Consider the following 5,628-nt stretch of genomic DNA (forward strand, 5'->3'; position numbering starts at 1 on the left):
AAAGATATTGGCTTTGCCTTGAATTTACCCACTACAATGTCTATTTTACCGTCAAAAGTAAATTGAAATACTCAAAATATGGATGGAATAACATATCCATTATTTGAATTAGGTACAAAAGCTCATTCAGAAATCAATTTATTATATTTATATTGTTATTAAAACTACTACCCAAATATTAATGCTCTTGAGACCCACCATTTATTTTTCCTTGCATATATCACCCCTACTCCTTCAGAAGTTTAACTTTTCTGTACACATTTTGCCAGCCCATATTATAAATGCAGAAGCACAGAGAAGATTAGCATGGCTCTTGGGCAGGGATGACTCACAAATTTATGAAGCATTCCACCAGGTTTCCTTTGAAAAATACTAAATTCTATTAATTTTTTAAGAGCATTTTTTAAAGTGACCTTTCCACAGTGCTCCGGCTATCACCTTCCCTCCTACCAATGGCCTCAGTCCATGGAGTCAGCTCGGAAAGAGCAGCAGAAGCCCTGGCCCGCACCGCCTCCGGCCAGCACTGTGTTCTGAGTTGGGACCCTACCGCCACCAGACGAGCTTTCCAAGACGTGAAGCTGACTGATGATGAGGCTCCCCGAGTAACACCACTCAGTGATTTCCGATTGCCTTTCAGATAAAATCACATGCCTGCTGTGTGGCTACAGGCAAGTTATTAAACCTCTCTCTGGCTCAATTTCCTCTTCTATAAAATGGTGATAATAATCGTGAGGGAAATGCCTGTAAAGCACTTGGCGCAAAACTAATGAATGTGCGATGTTATTATTATTATTGATATTATCTCACCAGCCATGCTCCTTCATTTCCCCTTTGCTCTGTCTTGCAGCCAAACTAGACAAAGATTTCCTTCAAGATCCCATAACCTTTTCGTCTGTGTGCCTTGGCCTGTGTAGTTTCTTTCTGTTTGCAACATTCTCTTTGTCTTCCTGGCCCTTGGCCAGTCTCACTCCCTTAATTTATGAACTGTCAATTTAAATGCATATTATCAAGATGACCATCGCTGACACCAAGGCCAGGGTTGCCTCCCCCGTTGTGTGCACGCACTGCACACCACACTTCCTATACTATAATATGTCATGCATTACTTTTACATCTTGCTGAACTATCCGTAAAGATTAGATTTGCCTTGCTCACCACCGAATTTCTCAGTAGCAAGCACAGTGGAGTCAGGGTATATGGAATTAAAATGCAATGGACGAGGAAATCTTAGCAGGTTACATTGACAAAAGATTACCTCAATCTCACTACAGTTAGTGACAGCATAGCTCCACAGAATGTCATGACAAGCCCAAGCTAATGGATGCCCAAGGCTGCGGAACACTGCTGTCTCATGGGAGAAAGGGAACACAGTAATTTTTCACTGCCTTTCTTAAAGCTTCCATTCTGAAGTGGCACATTGAACTCCTCCTCATTTTATTGGCTGAAGCAAGTCACATGATAAAGCCTGATGTCAGTGAGATGGGGAATCCTTATGTAGAGAGGGCACTATAAAGAGGGAAACTGCAATGTTCTGTGAACTATAATAGATACAACAGATCTTAATACATATTAGGTTAATAAGACCTTTTTGCTGCAAGTTGGCAAACATACCCCCACAACCAATTAAACCAATTCAAATCTTTCCATAAACTAATCTGTTTTTGGATATTCATGTCTGGAAATTTTTGATTTTTAAAATCACTCTTCTTCTGGTCAAAGATGCGTTTTCTGCCACAGACCCCAGTTGCATGTACATGTGGCCACAGTTCACAACCATACCAGCACATCGCTTTTGAGTAAAGAATAACAATTCACTTTAACAACCACAACAAAAATCCCCATGATTTCATTGCTTGCTCTAGGCAAAATATCACTATGATTGAATGAGGTTCTATCCAGTATCATAGGCATACACCGCATAAAGGGAATATTTGAAATCAGTTACCCTGACCTCTCAGATGAGACTCCCAAAAGCCAAGTAACTTACCAAGTTCAAAGAGCTAAGCAAGAGGAGAGCCAGGACTGAGTTATAAATCACTGGAGGAGAATTTGAGATCTTGCTTCTCAGCATATGAGGGGGACCTAAAACGCCCCAGAATTATCTTCTGGAGGGTGGGCCCCTTGTAGTACAGGCTTTGCCTGCTACGTGAATGTTCTAGGAACCCAGATGTATCAGTGTACCAGCTGGTATTGTTGCGAGAGGCTGCATTTGGCTTCAGTGAATTTTTTTGAAGACTCTTTCAATGTGTTTGCCCATCTCATGATGGGTGAGTACAAGCACACCTGTCCACACTGCACTGAGCAATCAGCAGTTTTTAACCAAAAACAGCATGACCCCTGTGCCACACCTTCCCTATTTACCTGATCTCACTCTGAGTAAATTTCCTTTTGTTTCCCCAGATGAAAAAAATCTTCAAAGGGAAATGTTTTGCCAGTATAGAAGACATGAAACAAAAAGCAGCAAAAGCACTAAAAGGCATCAAAATCAATGAGTTCAAAAACTGGTTCAAGTAGTAGAAAAAATGGCTCCATTGCATCAAATGGAGAGTACTTTAAAAAATATTTTATTTCTTTATTTTAGAGAGAAGGAAGGGGAAGGAGAAAGAAAGGGAGAGAAACAGCAATGTGTGGTTGCCTCTCGCACATCCCCTACTAGGGACCTGGCCAGCAACCCAGGCATGTGCCCTGACTGGGAATTGAACCTGTGACCCTTTGGTTTGCAGACCTGCACTCAATCACTGAGCTACACCAGCCAGGATATCAAATGGAGAGTACTTTGAAGGTAACTGAAGTTTAAATATGTAAGAATAAATATACTATTTTTATAAATAAATTCTGGGTTTGGGGGGTCCATCCCCCAGTATGTTGTCCATTTGGCTCAAATAAACTCTTATAAACATTATATATATAACTAATTTTAAAGCAAGTGCTCTTTCAATTAAAGCATAATCTTCCATAAGGAATGTCACCAAATGTGAATGACCGGAAGAGATCAGCATTTAACAGATGAGGAAATTGAGGCCCTGGGGAAGGGAAGTGACTTTCTTAAAGCTATCCACATTATTAGTTCTGTTTTGCTTGGCCATACAAAACCTTAAAGGAATCTAAGTTCTTTCAGCATCTAAGACACTACCTGCTCTTCACTAGGTGCTCAAAGAAATGTTTGTTGATTTGAACGGAACTGAACTGAACTGATTGCGTTCAAGTGATTTGAAATGAAATAGTTTCACTGAATTGAAATGACACAAGGAGAGATGCACTTTTGTGCCTACTCCGTAGCCCATGTTCCCATTTCCCCTGGAGTTTTAGACTTGCCAAACCAACAAGTTACACGCCACAGCTGTGACTTCATTAGTTTATCTCCTGTAGTACACTGATTTCCTGCTCCTTCCTCCTTTGAGCAGATACCAATTAGCATCTAGAAATCTTATCATCTGGTGACATTTGCAGAACAATAGAGGATCTGGAAAGCAAAATCACCAATGATAAGGACCCCTGAAAGATCATTAGGCAAAGAACCTTATTCCCTCTGAGCTAAGCAGGCCGTCTAAAAAGTGACATAACCCAGATGCTCCTAAGCCACAGGAACAAATACCATTAAGTTGCTGTCTCCTGACAACTAAGTGATATGTACGAAGTATAAGAATTAAATTTGGAGAGGGAATACAGACTCTGGCTGGTCTCCAGGGCTGAGGGATATTAAATAAGAAAGAAACAACAGTGCTGTCAAGTCTAATTGTTTAAAACATAAAACTCTTTCCATATGCCCTGAGATGAACAGGGCTGCCCCATTTGGGGATACACTGTGAAGTCATGCAAAGAACAGCATATAGCATTTGGATTGAAAATCTTATCTGCAAGGAATTTGCCTCTACTTTCTTTTCCTTTTTTTTATGACCTACCCAAGCACTTAGACATTTAAATATAGCTAAAGGAAAAACACATTAGGAAGCTGCTGTAATACAGCACAGCTTTCCCTATGGTCGGAGAGAGAGGCCGTGGTCAGGTAACACTGAGTTGTAACCCTGACTATACTTCTCCTCGTTGTTTTATCTAAGACTCATTTGTTCACCCACAAACAGAGATTATATTCTTATGGCCTAAGGATGTGATAAAAATTGAGATAATGGATACAAAGTGACGGCGCTTAGTAGGCATTCATTACAATGTACCTTTTCTTACTTTTTCCTTTAAATACGTAGGAGATAATCATCCACTTGGCAACTCCATGTAAGTCTATGAGGAGAGGAATTTCTCACTCACTGACAATAAATTGAGAGATGCCTGTATTTTATCTCTTCAGTTAGTTAACATGGATTTACTGAGCACTGCTCACATATAAAATTCTGGTAGATACTGTAAAGGTTACAAAGTCTCGTTACACAAAAAGTATGAAATTAAAGCATTTGTTGGAGCTCCTTTTTTATCAGTTATAACATTAAGTAACCAAGATTATCTGGCCTTCTAAGTGTTTGCTTTAAAAAAAATAGAACATGTGTTCAGTGTGAAAAAATAATAAAAAACAAACAATTTAGATTCAAGCTAGGATTAGTGGGGCTTGCTACATATGAGATTGATGCAAAATTATTTGTTTCCAACAGTTTTGTGTTGCAGGTATATATCTATATCTTTGTATCCATGTATCCACACAATGGCACACACATTTTTCATGGCAGAAAAAGAGCGATGCTGGAGGTGCAAGGCCTGCCTTCCCACATTCTAATGGGAACAGGAAGTGCAACTCTGTCCCTTCCAGGAATTTCAATTTCCTCATTGTAAAATCCGACTTCCTGAATTGATGATTTCTAACGTCACTCCCATATGTGTAAGTTAACATGTAGTAGAAACACTTGTGACTCTAATAGTGTATGTGATATGTAGTTATGAAGTGCATTTTCCCCAGAACATAACTCTATAGAAACTTCATGAAGATAAAAACCATCATACAAATACAGTTTTGCACAACACACACCAAGGTGTCGATGAATGAAAAGTACTCAGAAGACTTTCAAACTCCTGTCTACTTCAGTGTCTCCTGGGACAATCCAGAGGTGCAGCCAGGGGTGAGTAATATCAGAGCTCCTCCAATTTGGCCCCCGGGGTGCTCCACACTGCACAGAAGTGATCATAGGGTAGCTGCCCACACCGAATTTTGGGAGGTTTAATTGACCTCGTGATACCTTACCACAACTAAAACCATTAAGCCCCATCTTGAGACTAATAGAGACAGAAAAAATAGGTGCAGGGAAATGGCCAGCCAGTGTGGCTCCAGCAGTTGGAGCTTTGCCCCATGGACTCAAACAGCGCAGGTTCGATTCCCAGTCAGGGCACATGCGTGTGTCGTAGGGTCAGTCACTGATTCGGGCACATGCAAGAGGCAGCCAATCACTGTTTCTCTTCCTCTCTCTGTCCTGCTCTCTAAAATAAATGGGCATGTTTTCTGATGAGGATAAAAAAAAGGATATATTTCTAATTTGCATTAAAAAAAAACTTTTTAAGATTTTTGTGAAGAGGTACTGACCAATGTTACAAGATTTTTAACTGTCATTTCCCAATTGCTTCCCAATCTCATCATTAAAAGAATCTAAATTTCACTGAAAACAGCTATAATTACTAACACGAGAATCA

The 5,628-nt window shown here is 40.0% G+C and overlaps 1 non-coding gene across 1 annotated transcript; it reads left to right on the forward strand.

Annotated features, from left to right (window-relative positions):
- Window positions 1-250: 250 nt before the first annotated feature.
- On the forward strand, window positions 251-358 carry LOC119040435 (U6 spliceosomal RNA). The gene has a single exon (XR_005080861.2). It is a non-coding gene; the product is annotated as a U6 spliceosomal RNA (small nuclear RNA).
- The last annotated feature ends 5,270 nt before the right edge of the window (window positions 359-5,628 follow it).

Source organism: Artibeus jamaicensis, unplaced genomic scaffold, assembly GCF_021234435.1.
Source record: "Artibeus jamaicensis isolate MK-2021 breed Jamaican fruit bat unplaced genomic scaffold, CSHL_Jam_final scaffold_1964, whole genome shotgun sequence".
In the NCBI taxonomy this organism is placed as follows: Eukaryota; Metazoa; Chordata; class Mammalia; order Chiroptera; family Phyllostomidae; genus Artibeus; species Artibeus jamaicensis.